Source organism: Oncorhynchus nerka, unplaced genomic scaffold (assembly GCF_034236695.1).
Source record: "Oncorhynchus nerka isolate Pitt River unplaced genomic scaffold, Oner_Uvic_2.0 unplaced_scaffold_1837, whole genome shotgun sequence".
Classification (NCBI taxonomy): domain Eukaryota; kingdom Metazoa; phylum Chordata; class Actinopteri; order Salmoniformes; family Salmonidae; genus Oncorhynchus; species Oncorhynchus nerka.
Window position 1 is genome coordinate 34332 of NW_027039486.1, and position 22762 is coordinate 57093.

Genomic DNA, 22762 nt, shown 5'->3' on the forward strand with positions numbered 1-22762 from the left:
TTTTAGCTTATTTATCTTTGGGGTGTAATCAAGCTTAGTAGAGTCAATCATCTAACTGTTATCAATAACAGACACTGTTAGTGTTATGTACCTTTGGTTGGCCCGTTTGAATGGGACAACAAAACTTAAAGGTGCAATAAAATGGATTTTCGTGCCCAAATATATATACACATATATATATAAATAGTCATTAGTACAGTAGCTAATGTGGCTAGAGCTAACCACCAGCTAATATCAATGGACAAGGAGTAGCTTAAACTAGCCACCAGCTAGCGAACAGTTTGTAAACAACTTCACTTTAAGTGAGACCTTTTGGCTGCTTTTACACAGGCAGCCCAATTCTGGTCTTTTGTCCAATTGTAGGCAAAAGTGCTGATAAGGTAAGTCAAAAGACTAAACAGTGGAAAAAGATCCAAATTGGGTTTTGTGTGTCAATGCAGTCTTTCTTTGTTTCAAGTCTCCTTCCATAACTAGAACCGCTCATGGAGTGAAAGTAGTTCCACTCCTGCTGGAGCTAGCTAGCTCATGGTTAGTCATTGTTCTAGCTAGCAGATCTGGCTAAGTATGTTTGCTAGTCACATAAAAACATGCCCACAAGGGTAGGTATAGATATCGATATCAACTACTGATAACATTAGCTAGAAAAATGATTGACTTTACTTAGCAACAGCTGTCCAGACAAGGCAGGACAGCAAGCAAAAACAATTGCATTCTGTACATACATAATAGCAGTGCTTTGTATCAATCAATTACATTGTTGGATTGTAGAGCAATAAAATTAAACCAAAACCATTGAGGGACTGGTCTCATCTCAGACCTGGTTCACAGCACAGCCGGTGAGGTAACCCATTTCAGCATGTTTGTCTAAAGTGGAGCATTTGTTCGAAGTCATGTATAATATACATTAGGCCCAGACTCATCTCAGACCCGGCTCACAGCACACAGCTGGTGAGGTAACCCATTTCAGCATGTTTGTCTAAAGTGGAGCATTTGTTCTAAGTCATGTATAATATACATTAGGCCCAGACGCATCTCAGACCCGGCTCACAGCACAGAGCTGGTGAGGTGAAGGATTGAGGGTGAAACCCACGGATGGTGTGAGGTCCAGATCATCCTCTGTTACTCCAGGAGGAGGAGAGAAATGAAAGCGCTGCAGGAGGGAGGTGAAGAAGAGGAAGAGCGCCATCCTGGCCAGACCCTCCCCAGACACACCCTACGACCTGGAAGAAGATAAAATGAGGTAGACAACATAACAATTAGGTTTACATAGATTCCTATAGTTCACATATAAATATGTCAAATTGTACACACATTTTATACCATAAACTCTCTGGGTCAAAGCAATTCCCCAAACTCTTAATTTTAGAGTACCATAGAAGGATTCACTTACCCAGTCAGTATGGATACAGAAACAGTGGAACTCACCTGCAGAGAAGGGCATGAAGGCATCCCTCTTGGTGAATCGACCTTCCTCATCCAGAAAGTGGGCGGGGTTAAAGGTGTGTGGGCTCTCCCATTCGCTTCCGTCTTGTAGGACAGACGTCAGTAGAGGAAACACAAGCGTCCCCTTCTTGATGAAATATCCCTGGAAGGTGATGTCTCGGCTGGTGGTGTGGGGGATGGCAATGGGTAAAATGTTGGCCAGTCTCTGGGTCTCATGGATCACTGCATCAGTGTAGGGCAGGTTCTTCCTGTCCTCTGCTAAGGGCTGACGACTTCCTATGACGCTGCTGATCTCCTCCAGGACCCGGTCTGAGACAGAAAGGAGGGAGGACCAAAGTTACTACCCTCAAAGAAAATGTCATCTTTAATAATCTTTAACCTGGACATTTTATAATTTAAACAAGATGGCTTGATAACTTAAACGGGGCTCCATGTGAACGATACCTTAACCTACGTACCAAAACAGTCAACTTTTCTGCACAGTTCAATGTTCTCACTTAATGCATTACACCTTTTTGTAGTCAACAGCTACACAATAAGTAAATTGTGTAAATCACGTCCAACAAAACTGTTCGTTTCTGGATTGTTTGAACACTTCCCTCAAAACAGGGATAATGCCAACAAAAAAAGTGTTTGCCAAAACACCGCATTTCCCTGGCAAAATGCACTAACCCGATCAAAACCTTTCACTAAATTAACTATCAAAACAGTATAATTTGTCATAGAACAAGATGGTAATCTCAACATTCATTGCATAATGTCTCAACAAATACCAACTAACACCAAGTCAGGTGCAGATGGTGAGTACATAGCGAATACAGAACAAGATCGGCATCAGGACATGAAAACAGAACCAGTACTGCCTGATGACTGGGGTGGGTGAGGACTATAAGGAGGGAGAGTATTCAGGGTGGTGATGAAGTCCAGGTGGGCTTAATGATGGGAGCAGCTATGCGCAATGTGGGTTGCCAGGACCGGTGAGAGTAGACCAGCGAAGTTGATTGCAGGAAGAAGTGAGCAGGCGTGACACTATCACCATCAATAGACAATATTTTTCTATTAAAGAGTAAATGGTAGGATATGGTTATCAAACATTTACTAGAAATTAGCTGTATTCTTGTTCTCTCAATTAGCATTTAATACTAAAGCAGGAAGAATTTCACTAAACTAAATGTTATACTGTTTAGAATTGAAAAAGTGTTTGGTGGTGTATATTGTAACGCTTTACAATGCAGTAAAGATAAATCAAAGAGAAGAGATGTTGAAAGTGCAATTGTGACTGAAGTACTGTAAAACCAGTCACTGTACAAAGAGTTTACACGTTAATGGTAAAAGATATACCATTATGGGAGTACTGATTTAGTGTTGTTTTACATGCTGTACACAACAGATGTTTGGAAGCTGATGTCCCAGTTCTTCCATGGCCTACATACTCACCAGACATGTCACACATTGAGCATGTTTGGGTTGCTCTGGATCGACATGTACAACAGTGTGTTCTAGTTCCTGCCAATACCGATCAACTTCGCACAGCCATTGAAGAGGATTGGGACAACATTTGACAGGCCACAATCAACAGCCTGATCAACTCTATGTGAAGTAGATGTGTCGCACTGCATGAGGGAAATGGTGGTCACACCAGATACTGCCCCTACCTTTAAGGTATCTCTGACCAACAGATGCATATCTGTATTCCCAGTCATGTGAAATCCATAGATTTTCTCAATTGAATGATTTCCTTATATGAACTGTAACTCAGTAAAATCGTAGAGTTCGAGTGTGAGTTTAAAAAAATAATAATAATAATCAACGTTTCAGTAAAAGTGCCAGTTTTAGTGCCAGTTTTAACCAGCCGGCTAATTTTCAACCACAGTCCCTGGGCAGGATATAACAGCCTGTAGAAATTGTTTTCATATTTTTTACATTTAGAAAATGCATTTAGTGTTATGAAAAATGGCACTGTCATGTGTACACTTTTGAAAATCTAAAACATTGTTCCAAATAAAATGCTTATACATGAATGAGAAAAACTGCACACAAAATATACACCTGTCCAAGCTGGAATGTTGGAACAAAATGGACAGTGGGGAAAGTCAAGCTAGACAGTGGGAAAGTCAAGCTAGACAGTGGGGAAAGTCAAGCTAGACAGTGGGGAAAGTCAAGCTAGACAGTGGGGAAAGTGCATTATCTGATCAACATGGAAGGATGTTGTTTTTGCAAGTTGATTTTTTTGAGAATATTTCTAAATACTTTTTGTAGACTAGTTTCAAAAATATTTTATATTTATTATTAGAACAAAGATTATAATTGAGTATTCTACACCGATCACTGCTTCCTTCTGGGTTTTTGCTCTACTGCTCTCCCTCAAGTTATGAACCTGTTGTCCTCCATGGCTACGGTATCCTTTATTACCACACCATAGTACAACTCCATATATATATATATATGTAACCTGTTGTCCTCTATGGCTACGGTATCCTTTATTACCACACCATAGTACAACTCCATATATATATATATAACCTGTTGTCCTCTATGGCTATGGTATCCTTTATTACCACACCATAGTACAACTCCATATATATATATATAGTGGGGAAAGTCAAGCTAGACAGTGGGGAAAGTGCATTATCTGATCAACATGGAAGGATGTTGTTTTTGCAAGTTGATTTTTTTGAGAATATTTCTAAATACTTTTTGTAGACTAGTTTCAAAAATATTTTATATTTATTATTTTTATATATATAACCTGTTGTCCTCTATGGCTATGGTATCCTTTATTACCACACCATAGTACAACTCCATATATATATATATATATATATATATATATATATATATATATATATATATATATATATATTCAAGCAATTGAAACAAACTAAACTGGTCAAGTGGGAAATGTTCACAGCAAGTAAAACCTTGATTGTCTTGCATAACTACAATCACTTGTAGCAATGTCTGTACAACGGTGTGTGTCTGTGTGCACATTGATACTTACCCTGTATAAGAGGGTACTTGGCCATTAGCATCAAAGCCCAGCGTAGCGTTGTCCCTGTGGTGTTAGTACCATTAGAAAACATGTTTCTCACAGAGGATATCAGGTTGTTGTCATGGTAGTGAGAGTTCTTGTTGCCAGATTCCTTATACATACAGGAAAACACAGAAAAAGCATTTTAAAAAAAGGGGAGAAAATATTTGTTTCCATGGCATAGACCAGGGATCATCAACTAGATTCACCCGCAGGCGTATATTTATTTATTTATTTTAATTCCCTGAGCGGACGGCTGGAATATAATTACATATACATTTGTAGACTGCAAATTTACCACAAGAGATAATATTTGACTAAAACCATCATTTCTCAAACCTTGCTCAGAGTTGGAGATAATCTACAACTAGATAATGTTGTGCAAGGTCTCCCACTTAAAAAAGATGAGAGGCCTGTAATTTTTATCATAGGTACACTTCAACTATGACAGACAAAATGAAAAATCCAGAAAATCACTGTAGGATTTTTAATGAATTTATTTGCAAATTATGGTGGAAAATAAGTATTTGGTCAATAACAAAAGTTTCTCAATACTTTGTTATATACCCTTTGTTGGCAATGACAGAGGTCAAATGTTTTCTGTAAGTCTTCACAAGGTTTTCACACACTGTTGCTGGTATTTTGGCCCGTTCCTCCATGAAGATCTCCTCTAGAGCAGTGTTTTGGGGCTGTTGCTGGGCACAAGACTTTCAACTCCCTCCAAAGATTTTCTATGGGGTTGAGATCTGGAGAAAGGCCACTCCAGGACCTTGAAATGCTTCTACGAAGCCACTCCTTCGTTGCCCGGGCGGTGTGTTTGGGATCATTGTCATGCTGAAAGACCCAAACGTTTCATCTTCAATGCCTTTGCTGATGGAAGGAGGTTTTCACTCAAAATCTCACGATACAAGTCATTCTTTCCTTTACACGGATCAGTCGTCCTGGTCCCTTTACAGAAAAACAGCCCCAAAGCATGATGTTTCCACCCCCATGCTTCACAGTAGGTATGGTGTTCTTTGGATGCAACTCGGCATTCTTTGTCCTCCAAACACGACGAGTTGAGTTTTTACCAAAAAGTTCTATTTTGGTTTCGTCTGACCATATGACATTCTCCCAATCTTCTTCTGGATCATCCAAATGCTCTCTAGCAAACTTCAGACGGGCCTGGACATGTACTGGCTTAAGCAGGGGACACGTCTGGCACTGCAGGATTTGAGTCCCTGGCGGCGTAGTGTGTTACTGATGGTAGGCTTTGTTACTTTGGACCCAGCTCTCTGCAGGTCATTCACTAGGTCCCCCCGTGTGGTTCTGGGATTTTTGCTCACCGTTCTTGTGATAATTTTTTTGGGTGAGATCTTGCGTGGAGCCCCAGATCGAGGAGATTATCAGTGGTCTTGTATGTCTTCCATTTCCTAATAATTGCTCCCACAGTTTATTTCTTCAAACCAAGCTGCTTACCTATTGCAGATTCAGTCTTCCCAGCCTGGTCAGGTACAATTTTGTTTCTAGTGTCCTTTGACAGCTCTTTGGTCTTGGCCATAGTGGAGTTTGGAGTGTGACTGTTTGAGGTTGTGGACAGGTGTATTTTATACTGATAACAAGTTCAAACAGGTGCCATTAATACAGGTAAAGAGTGGAGGGCAGAGGAGCCTCTTAAAGAAGAAGTCTGAGAGAGCCAGAAATCTTGCTTGTTTGTAGGTGACCAAATACTTATTTTCTACCATAATTTGCAAATAAATTCATTAAAAATCCTACAATGTGACTTTCTGGATTTTTTTTTCTCATTTCGTCTGTCATAGTTGAAGTGTACATATGATGAAAATTACAGGCCTCTCTCATCTTTTTAAGTGGGAGAACTTGCACCATTGGTGGCTGACTAAATACTTTTTTTGCCCCACTGTACAATAGTTATATTTTGTTTGTATTTATTCCCATCCTTCAGCTACCCTCAACCCCACCCATCTATCTCTGAAGACCATTCAGCTTGATTTATATTTGCCAATATATTTCTAACTGTGCTGTTTCACAAACGTTCTGAACCTATATATTTTACGGACACCGTATATTTTACATGAGTGATCTTGTTTGAAATTGAGATGTTTTTAACTGTAGTGAGATTTCATACCTCCAGGGTCTGCTTTCGGACGAGGAACGAGTCCACAAAGCCTCTACACATCTGAGGGTTGAGAGTCTCCTTCAGGCCCCTCACCAGCTCCTCCATCTCCTTCTTGTTGTTCTCAATATTCTTCAACAAAAGCTTCCTGCTTTTCAGCCAAAGGGCCCAGCCAGGGAAGATGTTGTACAACTATCTCCCCGTAAACATTAAGTTAAGCATGAATTACCCTCTATTATTCCAGTACCCCAGTACAAATTTGAATAACTATTACATTTTCCTGGTTTAGTCAAGTGTGACCAGTTTGTTTTTCACTCTGAGAATAATGGCAAAGTAAACATCATGAGCACATAGTACAGTACCTGAACTGAAACGGAGCCTGCAATTCGTAGGTTCTCATTGGCTCGATCCACTGTGGCTCGGAACTTGGAGTCAGAGTATTCAAACCTGCTGCCGTACACAATGTTGGAGATTACGTTGGCGACAGCATAACTCAATGGCTGGGTTGTGTCAAATGCTTTACCTATTAAAAAGATCAAGATCAGAAATTCAATTAGAAAACCTAAGGATTTTTTTAATGTAATCCTTTTTTGGTTTTCAAAATCAGACCTACGAATTCTTACCCTCATGTTTTCCAACACTTCGATCAGGTAATGAATTTCCTCTAAGATTTTCTCCTCACTCCCTTTCTTGCCCATCCCAAAGTCTCTAAGGTTTGCCAGGGCAAAGCGCCTCATCTCTTTCCATGAGTCTCCATTGCCAAACAGAATACCTATTTAAAAGTAACATTGTGCAGGTGTCAGGAACTAATCATGTCAGGAGAGAATCATATATTTGTCACATATTTATAGCTCCAAATATGCTTGCTTGACAGAATATTGTTGAATGCAACAGTTAACCGGGATTACAAGTTTCACATACTACATTACCGTGTCCATTGGTGAAATCATACAACACAGGAAGCATGCCCCTGTCCCCAAACTCCTCTGCATGGTTGACCAGCGCCTGCTTGACCGTCTTGTATCCTGCCAGGATGACCACTTTTGTGGGTCCAAAATGAACCGTGAAAACAGACCCATATTTCTTGGACAGCTGTAGAACATAAAATAAGACTAAATGCATGGTTTATTAAAGGTCCCGGACAGTGACAATCATGTTTTTCATCAAATTCGATGATATTTGAATGTAACCAGTTCATAGCAGTTTGACCCAAGTAAGAAAAATGACTGTAGCTGGTACATTGGAAAAGCTGATAAAGTTACTGGTCCCTTCCCCCCCATGTCAAACACTTAGATTCATGTGGCAGGCATTACTTCTGGCTTTATTCAATTTCAGGTAAAAGCGACCATTTTAAAAACACCAATGGTAGCTCTTATAATCTTAACCAGTTTAAATATGTTACACTTTAAATCTGTCATCATACATCTTTGTTTACAAACTGTAAAATAGCTCAAGCAGAACGATACTGATAACTAACCCTTTTCATGCGCTGTGGTTTTTAGCTAGCAAGCTACTTACCAGCATGCCGGATGTTATAGTGTTAATTTAACGTTGTTTATCAAATAATGAAGACAATACGATCGAGTGTGCAGTGCACATTCGAGCGAAGTTGCTTTATCAATTGGGGAAAACATTCAATGGGTCTTCAGTATTGAATAGCCATTTATTTGTCTATGCCTGCAAATTGTCCTCCTAAAAGGTAGGCTAACCTATGAGACTATGCTAAACGTCAAGTGTCGCTGTCAAGATCTCAACTAAACAGAGTAGACTATAGCCTATGTATACGTGGTCGGAGAAGCACAGGGTAGTTATCTTTCCAATTGAATATATTTCCTAAATAGGCCTATGATTAGGCTATAGTTTACTACATTGCCTAGAAATAGGGCAACATATTGATCACCCATATTTCTCAGTCTGAAAATCTTCTCACTCCTAAAAGGTAGGCTATGAAAATAGTTCAAGAACGTGCAAGTTTCTCCAACACTGCTCTCTTTAAACTACATCTAGCATATTTCCTGATATAGCCCAGTAATAGAAAGGGCCATGTGAGAATCTCAGCTAATTTAGCCCATGTCTTAAGTTATTTTTGCGCATTTGATATTGCCTATAGGGCGCAAAATATCTGGGATCATGGCTGGCTAATGAGCTGCTTCACATAAGCCTAAATAACATTGCGGGACTTCAGTTAGGTTTGAGACCAGTTCTTGCGGTAGCGGGTGGAAGAGCGGGAGCAGGATTTAGAAATCAGTCCTGCGCAGACCTCTACTGTGCACCATGACAGTGAAGCCTGTAACTTTAGAGCTATTTATGACTGTGTCAGTGTGAAAAGTAGGAATTAGCAAGGAAACTGACAGATCAATACCGTTACATTGCCATACTGACTAATACAACTCACTGTGGTTAGATAGTAATAATAACCATCATCTCGCAACTGCCAGATAACTAGAGACTAGAGCTGACCTGGCGGTGGTAGCCACTCACTAGCGTAGCTTATTCATTCACCTCAATCGAGAGGGGATGAAACATTAGACAACGTTACATGTCAGTTACAATACTAGCCCAGCACTGCGAATAAACATTAGTTCATTTTTTTTCTGTAAAGTTAAACAGTTACCATGCCAGCTATATCAGTCAACTAAAGTAGCCATTTTCTGTTCTGCTTCCTTTTACAACTCAATGAAAGAAACACATACACACTGACTGAATTGTGCTCAACTCTCCAGTGCTGGTCCAGCCAGCCTTCCAGAAGTTTTGCCTTCACACAGCCTGTTAGCCCACTCTGTGGAATCCACAAGGTCCTAAATCCAGTCAGATGAACACTCCAAACAGCCTTCCTGACAACTCTCTCCACTGGCTTCCAGTTGAAGCTCGCATCCGCTACAAGACCATGGTGCTTGCCTACGGAGCTGTGAGGGGAACGGCACCTCACTACCTCCAGGCTCTGATCAGGCCCTACACCCAAACAAGGGCACTGCGTTCATCCACCTCTGGCCTGCTCGCCTCCCTACCACTGAGGAAGTACAGTTCCCGCTCAGCCCAGTCAAAACTGTTCGCTGCTCTGGCCCCCCAATGGTGGAACAAACTCCCTCACGACGCCAGGACAGCGGAGTCAATCACCACCTTCCGGAGACACCTGAAACCCCACCTCTTTAAGGAATACCTAGGATAGGATAAAGTAATCCTTCTCCCCCTCCCCCTTAAAAGACCTAGATGCACTATTGTAAAGTGGCTGTTCCACTGGATGTCATAAGGTGAAAGCACCAATTTGTAAGTCGCTCTGGATAAGAGCGTCTGCTAAATGACTTAAATGTAAATGTAAATGTATGAGGTGTCTGCATGGCCCTAAAGCACACAGTTGCCACAAATTGATCACATTCCAATGATAAAACTGGGGGGAACAAAAATGCAATTTCAGATACGTCCCCCCACATTATGAAATTGCATTTTTGTCCCCCCTAGTTTTATAATTGAAATGTGATTTTTTTTTTAAACGTGCCAACGTCCTTTAGGAACATGCGGATGCCTCTGAGTTGTCGGTAGGCTGTTTGGAGTGTTCATCGGACTGGATTTAGGACTGCACAAACACAACAGAGCATGCTGACAGGCTGTGTGAAGGCAAAGCTTCCCCCCCATCCCCAGTGAAAGTCCCTGTGTATAGTACTTGTAATTTACCACTGACAATCATATTCTTCTATTCCATTGTGTGAGTTGTCCTACAGTTGATGTAGCTTGTGTCATTGGGGCTAATCATAATGGTGTGGAGGTATTATTATTTCACTTTCCATCTCCTTTTGTCTTTCCACTATCATCAAGCTGTAATGAGACATTTTAGAAAATTAAACATCTACTCGGTCTGCATCGCTTCCCAGGCAACCACCGCATTAGGAATGCTGTGATACAAAAATCAGCTTTCCCAAGGCAAAGGGGATATGCTGTGAAGCCTGCGAAGACAGACCCAACATACTGTAAGTCATAGTTAGGGCTGTGGTCATGAAAGAGCCGGTGATTGTCAAGCAAATAACTGCCGGTCTCACGGTAATTAACCGTTAATTAACATAAGCACATGTACCATCTCATGGCTTCCACGCATAGACTACAAGCCACCAATACAGACATTCGGAACATCCACATTTTTAAAAGTCTAATAAATCCATGTAATATAGCCTACACCATCACAATAAATCCATTATTTATTTTAGAATCATGATATGAAGAAAATGTAGTCTATTTCAGAAGAACAGAATAGCATACTCTGAGTTGTCCTTATGTTAGGCCCTGTTATGGCTATGCCATATGGCTGTGGGCTCACTCGTTCATTCAGCAGGCAAGATTTGCTTAGAATTCCGTGGAAATATTTTATAGTATGAAGAATTCAATTTAACATAGCTGAAAAAAAAATAGAAAGGATATTTGCACACATGCAGCTATTCTGTGTTGAGCGGTTAACAAAGAAACAGGTTGTCACGTTCTGACCTTTATTTCCTTTGTTTTGTCATTATTTAGTATGGTCAGGGTGTGAGTTGGGTGGGCAGTCTATGTTTGTTTTTCTATGTTTTGGGGTATTTCTATGTTTTGGCCTAGTATGGTTCTCAATCAGAGGCAGGTGTCATTAGTTGTCTCTGATTGAGAATCATACTTAGGTAGCCTGGGTTTCACTGTGTGTTTGTGGGTGATTGTTCTTGTCTCTGTGTTTTGCACCAGATAGGGCTGTTTTGGGTTTTCACGTTTCTTGTTTTTGTTAGTTTGTTAGTTTGTTCATGTGAAGTGATTTATTAAAACATGAATCAAAATAACCACGCTGCGCTTTGGTCCGCCTCTCCGTCAATGGAAGAAATCCCTGACACAGGTCCTCCTATATGCTTCATTTAGAGTTATTTATGTAGCTTTGGTTGTCATACAAATGTTGGGCTGTGTTTTGATTTTTAATCAATTCTAAGGCTGCATGATGCGACTAATATTAATTTGAAAAAAGCATGAAAGGCACGAGCTCTGCTTTGTTTTTGCGCAGGCTGTACACACTTCATCAGTCTGTTATTCACAATTTGACAAGCGCTTGATAATGCCTCGAAGTTCCTTGCTGCATTCCCTTTGTGTACAACCTAAAACAAATATCCATGCCTTTTGCAGCCAGTGGCCGTCTTGCCTTTGGGCAGGTAGGTTAGTGGGTAGAGTGTTGGGCCAGTGACCGAAAGGTTGCTGGATCAAATCCCTGAGCTGACAAGGTAAAAATCTGTCATTCTGCCCCTGAATAAGGCAGTTAAACCACTGTTTCCCAGTAGGCTGTCACTGTAAATAAGAAATTGTTCTTAACTGACTTGTCTAATTAAATAAATGTTCAACTGAAAAATAAGTATAATTCCCTTCTCCTGGCTGCTTGCCAAAAGCCTCTCACTCACATGGCTCTCTGTCAGTGATTGGGTCTTTCTCACAGGCTACAAGTGAAGAGGGACATAACTGCTTGCATCCAAATTCAAGGTGCATATTGGAAGAACTGTAATTGACTTTTTGTCAGCCAACAAGATAAGTGGGCCTAACAAACAGCAAAAGCACTACTCCATTTCAATCTACTATCCCCATAGTACAAAAGTTAACTAGAAATAAATATTCCAAACATAGTCTGGGATAGTTGTGGGATGCGATAGATCCCAAATGAATACAACCAATAGCATTCAAAAAAACTGTTTCAAGCAATGAGCCTGACACAACAGTTCAGAACGTTTAGCATAAATTGTTGATAAACGATTATGCTATTTCTTCACATAAGCACAGCAATGTGCACATGGCAATAGGCCAATACGCTTGAATGTTCCATTAGCAGGAAAACAACATTCTCAAAAGTGACAGCAAATGTGATTCTCCATGTATTTATTTTATTATAAAAAGGTGCATTTTTATGGTAAAATGTTTTCTCCCAAACTTGAAACTTCCGCGCTTCATATGTATGCCAGTTAGGCTCTGCACCAGTTGTAACGCAAATTAATGTGCTTCATTTTAAGAGGTTATTTGGCCACTTTAGTTGTGATACAAACCTTAACATAGGCCTATGGGCTAGGCTACATGAGGTGTGCCATTATGATTATAAACCATCACTAAAAACAGGCATGGCTGCTTCTTGCCTTAAGCTGGGCATCATTCACAAGTGATAATATATAATTCTTAAGTAATAGGCTAATTGTCACCCAGCAGACTATTCTTGATTTAATCTTGCCTTTACATATAGTAAATCATATATATATATATATGTGTAACATTTGTTTTGATTTAGAATGGACCATTATTATGCATGTCTCAAACGGGGGCAGGGGTAAAACATTTATGTAATTTATGTAAAGCACTTAAATAGCAAATGAAGGATGCCTTTCCCACGGTTCATTTTCATACCAGCCAGGTAGGCTATACTTCTGTTGTAAAGAGAAGCAATGTGCTTAATATTAGGAAAGCTGAGCAATAAATATAGTAGGCCTAGCCTATAGAAAGCTGATGGGATCCTCCTCTTTTTAATAGAGTTTTTTTCTCACGCAATTGCATAGCCTATAGAACTGTTGCACAACATGAACTCATGAGCTCTCATGAAGTGTTTGAATAGATTTTTGGATTACATTTGCAGTGATGACAGAGTATTTAGAGGGACAATAAGAGTGCTGAGTACCAGTCATTTAGCAAGTTTGGTAGGCTACTAATATCAGCATCAGAGCTTGGAGAAGCCAAATTACTGTGACTAAACAGTCACGTGGAATTTGACTGTTGTCATGACTCGTGACTGCCGGTGTGGCAGTAATACGGTCACCGTAACAGCCTAGTCATAGTTATTCATTTAAAATCAATTGAACATTTCAGGTACACTAAAATAAAAAATACAAACAATGAAAAGTTTCAGAAAAAGGTGCAACAATTAAATATTGCATATTTAAAATTGAGTACTTCAAAAACACATTGTCAAATGAGTAGATCACTACATCAGCTAATTGATAGTATCATAACTCAGAACAGTAAATAAAATACATTTCACGATCCATTTAAGAAAGATTTCCCTTTTCAAAAACATTACAGGCAACTCATTTTTTCTATATTTACAACTTAGGTCAGCTATGTTGGCCTATGGAGTCCGTGGGAAACGCAACTACCAAACCATCCAATGATGAGATTTGTAAACACATGATCTGGGCTCCCGAAAGGACTGATCTGTATAATATAAACAACTTTTGGAAAGCTCATATCTGAGCTAGCCATTAAAAAGTATGGCCCACAGATCTAATTGAATCTGAACCACGCTTTAACTGGAACAGAAAATGGAAAAATATGACCTTGGCATCCCGTAATCCAAACCATCAAAGTATACATTTTAAGTTTGTTCACAGACTGTTTTACACCAAGGAAAGATTTTACAATGAAATTGGCGCCAACAGTTCACTGTGTCCCCTGAAATAGGTAAGCACATTCATCTAATGTCGGAGTGCCCTGCAGTTAAATGCTTCAAGGGCAAAGTTACAAAATAAATGTAGAAGTGCATGAATTTAAATATTCATTGCTTTCCATCTATTATGTTACTTAACAATGACAGCCCCTTGACAGCCTCTCTCAGAGAAAATGACTGCTGGCAGGCAGCACTGCTGTGAAATAAATGTTGACTCTTAAGATGGCAACCACCTCACTCTCACCATTTAACCAAAGGACACAGTTACTATTAGAAGGTCCATCATTAGAATGATCAACAGGGAGAATGAATGGTACTAGACAAGGACAAATATATTGGACTCTGTAAAGAACAATCTCAGCTAAGCCCCACGTATACAAACCAATGATACAGTATTTACACTTTTGTTACTTTCCTTGCTTTCTGGCCCACAGTGAAGCCCCCCTACGGGGACTAAGGGGGAAATGGGTCGTGGTTATCTTTATATGCATTCATTTTGGTTTTATACCTGTAACCCTCTGAAGAAAACAAATTAAACAAGTTGGTCACAACAACAAAAAATACATTTCAAGCTACGTAGACAGGCTCCTGGATCGCCTCTTCAACGAGGTCACACTTGATCCAGCACCGTATGTGGGGAAGCTGTGTGAGCTGTCCATCCCAGAACCCCTGTCTGCCCAGTATGAGAGGCCTGACAAGTAGGAGGTCAAAGCTGGATTTGTCTCCCACTTATATCTTGGGGTTGACTGTGGCCAAGTGGGTGACTGAAGCGGGGTACATGGTTCCCCCTCCTCTCCCGCTCCCCTCACCATCAAGCTCTGTAGTTTGTGGCATTTCCTAAAGCCTAAGTAATTCACTTTTACATGATATGATATCACATTTTTACTTTGTATAGTTTTATTTCAAGCATTCAGATGGAAGATGAGTGTTATACATTGTACGAATCAGTGTGATCTTGCACACTGTAGTGAGGCCGGATGCCTACAGTATATTAGGATTATGGCTCTAAGAATCTATTTATGTCAAATGTCACCATTATTTATCATGATTGTTCATGTTGATCAATATTTCAGCTATACTGGCCTATTGTAAGTTATCAACTGAATGTCTGATCAATTAATACAATTCTGAACATATCATTTATAATGTTACTATATAGGCACCAAAAATGGTTCAGTACACTTATGTATGGTGTTTTCATGTACGTTCCCTTATGTCTAAGCTTCTAAGGGGACTCAGGCTTTATTAAAGAAGAATTGTATCAGTGAACTGTATTCTGTAATTAGTCTAAAAAAAACTATAGAAATGCAATTGTGTATTGCTACTGTTTGTCTGAGAGCCAACAGTCCATGATCAGCTCTATTGGCCATGAGAGCATTGAAGAGAAAATGGGTTGAGGCATACTCCGAGTCGATATTCACGTAATATGGAATTCCCCTCGACCACATCCACAGCCAGCAAGAAGAGCCTGTGGCTTCAGGCTATTCAACATGGGAGAGTGGGAAATTGTGGGGAGCCGGTGTCCAAGCAGGCTACACATAGTTAGAGCTCTATAAATGTGGAAACAATGTAATCACAGGTAAGACATTTAACTTGTTTAGCAAGCACAGTCCGTTTGTAACTCCATTCACTACTTGTAGCTGTATAGTTTGTTTGCGTCTTGGCTAGCCTAACGTTCTGGTTGAGCCTAGTTATGAGTGTGTATGTGCGTGTGTACACATACAGTGGGGAGAACAAGTATTTGATACATTGCCTATTTTGCAGGTTTTCCTACTTACAAAGCATAAATTGCATCATAGGTACACTTCAACTGTGTGAGAAGGAATCTAAAACAAAAATCACATTGTATGATTTTTAAGTAATTAATTAGCATTTTTGTTAAAGGAATTTGATTCCTATATGTTTATCAACCAATTCAGTTAAAACACTCTGCCCATTCCTAAGAATTTGTAAGATACTTATTTGCATAAAATGGACAGAGGCTAGTCTCAAAATCAATCAATAGCGTTTATTCTCGAGAGTACAGATCATGGTACAATTTACAACAGGTTATAAACTAAAAATGACGCCATAGGTTTTAACTTGGCCTTCCTCAACTCCGATACAATGGCAGTATAGTTCACAAGCCTTCCCACATCGTCCACCACCTGTTAGATAATGTACTACTAGCCCAAGGTCTCTCCTCTCCCTGTGTGGAGATAAGATGTCCCGTAAGGAACACAGCCTTCCAGCCAGTCTGACGATAACTTCATTCGTTTCTACCAAGGAACAGACAGTCTTTGTTCTAATTCTTGATTATAATTACACACATTATATTCAGTACTATGATTATAATAATATTCATACATCCATACAGTAACATATAAGTATTCTGTTTAGTCATAGGTCTGATTGAAATGTATACATAATTTAATCATTATTCATAAAAAATACCATAACAATTTTATTGCATGACATAAGTATTTGATCACCTACCAACCAGTAAGAATTCCGGCTCTCACAGACCTGTTAGTTTTTCTTTAAGAAGCCTTCCTGTTCTCCACTCATTACCTGTATTAACTGCACCTATTTGAACTCACTTACAAAGCTTACACTTACAAACTCCACTTGCCGTGTTTGGAGGAAGAAGAAGGATGTGTACAACCCCAAGAACACCATCCCAACCGTGAAGCATGGAGGTGGAAACATCATTCTTTGGGCATGCTTTTCTGCAAAGGGGACAGGACGACTGCACCATATTGAGGGGAGGATGGATGGGCCATGTACGCAAGATCTGGGCCAACAACCACCTTCCCTCAGTAAGAGTATTGAAGATGGGTCGTGGCTGGGTCTTCCAGCATGACAACAACGAAAAACAACGAAAATCTTTGAAGGGAGCTGAAAGTCCATATTGCCCAGCGACAGCCCCAAAACCTGAAGGATCTGGAGAAGGTCTGTATGGAGGAGTGGGCCAAAATCCCTGCTGCATTGTGTGAAAACCTGGTCAAGAACTACAGGAAATGTAGGATCTCTGTAATTGCAAACAAAGGTTTCTGTACCAAATATTAAGTTCTGCTTTTCTGATGTATCAAATACATATGTCATGCAATAAAATGCAAATTAATTACTTAAAAATCATACAATGTGATTTTCTGGATTGTTGCTTTAAATTCCGTCTCTCACAGTTGAAGTGTACCTATGATAACAATTACAGACCTCTACATGCTTTGTAAGTAGGAAAACCTGCAAAATCAGTAGTGTATCAAATCCCCACTGTATGCTCTCTCTCTCTCTCTCTCTCTCTCTCTGAGGACCATGCCTCAGGACTACCTGGCATGATGACTCCTTGCTGTCCCCAGTCCACCTGGCCGTGCTGCTGCTCCAGTTTCAACTGTTCTGCCTGCGGCTATGGAACACTGACCTGTTCACCGAACGTGCTACCTGTCTCAGACCTGCTGTTTTCAACTCTCTAGAGACAGCAGGAGCGGTAAAGATACTCTCAATGATCGGATATGGTTTCTCTCTAGGTTTCTTCCTAGGTTTTGGCCTTCCTAGGGAGTTTTTCCTAGCCACTGTGCTTCTACACCTGCATTGCTTGCTGTTTGGGGTTTTAGATTGAGTTTCGGTACAGCACTTTGAGATATCAGCTGATGTAAGAAGGGCTATATAAATACATTTGATTTGGTTTGTATCCTGCCAGGATGACCACTTTTGTGGGTCCAAAGTGAACTGTAAAGATGGAGCCATATTTATTGGATAGCTGGAGGGATAAATCATACAGATAAAGTCTACATATAGATACTGGTGTACCGGATAGCCCGCAGAATAAAAATGACAGTAAATTGAACTCTTATTGAAGAAAATGTAACTCTGCCACAGATAACATTTGGTACCAGTCTAAAGAGAGTAAAACCTAGAGTCTTTAGTTTCAGAGTTGAATATGTTCAATTTATTGTTGATATTTAACTCTGCGTCATTGCATTTCACTCTACACTATTAATTGAAAATATCTTTGTTACTTTGTTGTTCAGTATTCTAAAGTTTATTATTTAGAGTAATGTTGACTTATATAATCACAACAGTTAATTCCACTTCTATTTTGGCAAACGTAACACTATTATGGGGTCTATATGGTCTCATTTGAGTTGTAAAATGTAATTTACGTATTTCTTAATGTGTCGTATTATGGTGGCTTGGTTGTGACATCCAATCTCTATTGGTGTCCATTTATTATGATAAATAATTTCCAGCAATTTTACATTTCCCATAATTTGCATTCAGAATGCAAGTCAGCCTTCTCATTAAAGGTTGCAATGAATCCAATCATTGACAGATTAGATTATTTTAGGAAAATGTATGTTACATATCATTGTGTGGCAAAGATTTTTTTTAAACAATCAATGTATAGTACCAGTCAAAAGGTTTGGGCACACCTACTAATTCAAGGTCTTTTTCTTATTTTTTACTATGTTATACATTGTAGAATAACAGGGTAGACATCAAAACTATAAAATAACATATATGGAATCACCAAAAAAGTGTTAACTCTGGGCTAGGGGGCAGTATTTTCACATCCGGATGAAAAGCATGCCCAAAGTAAACTGCCTGTTACAGGCCCGGAAGCTAGGATATGCATATAATTGGTAGATTTGGATAGAAAACACTCTAAAGTTTCTAAAACTGTTAAAATAATATCTGCGAGTATAACAGAACTGATATGGCAGGTGAAACCCAGAGGACAAAGCATCCAAAAAAAATAGAATTTCAGCCTACCACTGTTTCCAATGGCTTTCATGTTTATTATGAGGCGTAGTCCTCCCAGATTGCAGTTCCTAGGGCTTCCACTAGAAAAATGAGCTCGAAGTAGTAGTTTTTCTAAGTGGCTCCCATTTTGGCTGTAGTGTTTCGTGGATGAAGCGCGTTCTTTGTTATTTATCTCCGGTAATGAACATACGATTCTCTGTCTTAAATTGTATCGTTTATTTACGTATTTTGTCTGTCATAGTTGAAGTGTACCTTTGATGAAAATTACAGGCCTCTCTCATCTTTTTAAGTGGGAGAACTTGCACAATTGGTGGCTGACTAAATACTTTTTTGCCCCACTGTATGTTTTTCATGCTTTTGTGTGCGGGGCACTGTCCTCAGATAATCGCATGGTGTGCTTTCGCCATAAATCCTTTTTTAAATCTGACACTGTGGCTGGATTAAAAATAAAATAAAGTTAAGCTTTATTTTGATGTATAACACTTGTATTTTCATGAATGTTAAATATTTATATTTCTGTCATTTGAATTTCGCTCTCTGCAATTTCACCAGATGTTGTCGAGGTGGGTCGCTAGCGGCTCGCCTGCGCTAGAAAGGTTAACTTTTTAGGGAAGAGGAGAGGCACATGAAAGAGATATTAGACAAATAAAAATATATTTTATATTCTTCATATTTGCCACCCTTTGTCTTGATGACATCTTAACACACTCTTGGCATTCTCTCAACCAGCTTCACCTGGAATGCTTTTCCAATAGTCTTGAAGGAGTTCCAACATATGCTGATCACTTGTTGGCTGCTTTTCCTTCACACTGCGGTCCAACTCATCCCAAACCATCTCAATTGGGTAGAGGTCAGGTGACTTTGGAGGCCAGGTCATCTGATGCAGCACTCAATCACTCTCCTTCTTGGTCAAATAGCCCTTACACAGCCTGGAGGTTGGTTTTGGGTCATTGACTTCTTGAAAAACAAATGATAGTCCCACTAAGCGGAAACCAGATGGGATTGTGTATCGCTTCAGAATGCTGTGGTAGCCATTGTCATGACGTGGCCCTCTTTGGGGATAGCGAGTACCATCCCCCTCTCTCTCACCAACTCCCTCTTCCCCGACACCCAGGCTCTGTTATCGCAGGTCATAAATTCCTAGAGGAGTCTCTCTCCTCATCGCCAGACAGTATAGAGAGAAGGTTTCACAGGAGAACCAAGGAACTTATTCTCCATCATGGAACTTGAGAACTGAACAATGTCCATATTTTGGAGAATGTGTACACGGTCGGGGGAGAATCCAGCTACGACCGGTCCATTTCGTTTAATGTTTGTGTAACTCATGAGAGACAATAAAGCCACATTACCAGAACTCTGTTTATACAAGAGTCTCCATTGTGGGGCTTGCATCTAATTGTTGTATAAAATTAATGAGTAAAGATGAAACTATTTGTGAAATTATGTAATGTGATTTTAAACTATTTAATGAAGGAAATTCCAATCTGGCATCATGGGACACCCCTTTCCTAGGTTCTGGATATAACCCCCACCGTGGGAATTTCCCAGTAGACCAGTACCTCGATCACAGAGGGAGCTAAGGTATGAGTAGAGACCATGGATTCCTCATTGCTGAATTCTTAACCATACCACGTGGTTAAACTCTGAGACTATCGATACTGACAGAATAAGAGCAAATCTTTGATACTAATTACTAGTCTGCAGCTAGGAATTCTGTCCCATTGAACGCGAAGACCGACAACCGCCGAAACATCTATTCTATAAGAACATTTCTGAATGTTACTCTAAAGTATTCATTCTAACCAAAGACTCCAGGGACGCAGAGAGATGGGCAGATGAACTTCCAACAGAAAGAAGGACGATTCCAACAGAGACCATGACGACACACTGAGCGTAAATATATATATTGATTGCAATTATTCCCGAATGAGTGAGCGTTCATGTGCAAAAGATTAGCATTTCAATTGTTATAATTATCAACCGTGTAGTGTTTTTTGTCTTTCGCACCCTTCTCAGTCCCTTTGTCTACCAAGCCGCCATACCGGTTTAGCCCACTAGGCACATCCCGTATCATTTCCTTGTAACCATATCTACTTTGTTTGTTTGTGCATTTCTGTGATTATTTAGTTAGTTATTAAATAAATGATTGATACAGTTGATGTATGGATGAATCATAGTGAAGACTGGGTCCGTGCAGATAACCAACAATTTACAACGTTTGGAATCAGACTAACGTGAGGTAAAGAATAATATGTTAATATGCCAAGCCCAAGAACACTCAGTCATTTGCCACAGATTAATCAACGTCTTATCTCCGGTAGCTTTGATTGGACTAATGTGTCAACTTCATAGTTGTTTGTCTTCCAGCTAGCTGAAATGTCATGAATCACGTCAACTTCCTCTTCACAAATTATTTTCAAACTTTGCGTTATGAAGGAAATGTAGCGATAAAATGTCTGTGCTCATCAGCAGATGAACATTCAAATAAGACCTCTGTTAAAAGAAAGAAAGCTGGAAAGAATACTCAACCAATGGTTTGGATGGAAGCAGTGGCTAACAGCCGTTTTAACTAGCTATGTGTCTTGTTTTTAATGCTTGATGGGTGAATCCAATCACTTTTTGACCATGGAAGAATTGGTCAGAGAAGGACTGTTTTGGAGGTGAATGCCAAAACATTCAGAAGATACCTTCCCATACCATGAGACATCCATGTGTTCATCACTGGAAAATATACAGTTGAGTTGGATATCATTTAAAAGCTGACAAACAGTGTGCTCAAACAATTGTATAATTTCTATAATTACTACCACAAAGATGGTGGACGGTTCAGCCACCGTTGAATGTCGACTTAAATGGTAGTGTCTATTCCATTATCTATATTTCTATGACTTCATTAGATTTTCTATTAAAGATTGACAGTAAAAATGTAAACAGATATTCCTATTCAAGTCAACATTTTCTGATCCAACCATCTTTGTGGTACCATTTAAAAGTTGAAATTTCAATTTGATTTCCATTTTAGTACATTTATCTGCCATAACAAGACAACCACCCTGTATTCAAGAGCATGTTGTTTCAATCGATGGTGGGCAAAACACAAAAACCTCAGATCATGTAAAATAAGGTCTAAGCTACAACATATGCAAATATGAAAAAGAGTTTAAAAAAGTACCATTTATATTTATTTGTTTTAATGTTTTTCAATCAATTCTAAAATAGTTTGACAACCCTGTTTGTAAGCTTAAAATGATATCTCAACTTTTTATCTTTTCCAGTGATGAAGACATGGATGTGTCATGGTATGGCGGAGTATATCAAATAAGTCAACTTTGAGCACCTTAATCTCTTGAATGTTTTGGCATTCATCTCCAAAAAGACTTTCTGAGCACGTTTTACATAGGTACACCCATCTAGTACCAGGTCGGACCCCCACTGCCTCCAGAACAGCGATTCAACAAGGTGGAGAAGACGTTTCACAGGGATGTCGGTCCCTGCTGACGCGGTGGCATCACAAAGTTACTGCAGATTGGATGGCGGGAGATTCATGCTGTGAACAGCCCGTTCCATCTCTTCCCAAAGATGCTCTATTGGGTTTGGTCAGAAAAAAATTTCAGATACTCTGTGGTGTTCAATCATTGCTCAATTGGTATCAAGGGACCTAACATGTGCCAGGAAAACATTACCCACACCATTACACCCCGCCACCAGCCTGTACCGTTGACACCAGACACATGCTTACACCAACTTCTGACTCTGCTGTCAGCATGATGCAACAGTAACCGGCATTCGTCAGACCAGACAATGTTTTCCACTCCTGAATTGTCCAGTGTTGGTTATTGCGTTCCCAATGGAGCTTCCTCTTGTTTTTAGCTGATAGGAGTGGAACCCTGTGTGGTCGTCTGCTGCAATAGCTCATCTGTGACAAGAATCAGCAAGGTGTGCATTCCGAGATGTTGTTCTACACACAACTGTATTATTGCCTGTTTGCTGTCTGCCTGTTAGCTTGCATGATTCTTGC

The 22762-nt window shown here is 39.7% G+C and overlaps 1 pseudogene; it reads right to left on the reverse strand.

Moving 5' to 3' along the window:
* Positions 1–639: 639 nt before the first annotated feature.
* LOC135567756 (cytochrome P450 2K1-like) lies at positions 640–7794 on the reverse strand (annotated as a pseudogene).
* Between the last annotated feature and the right edge of the window lie 14968 nt (positions 7795–22762).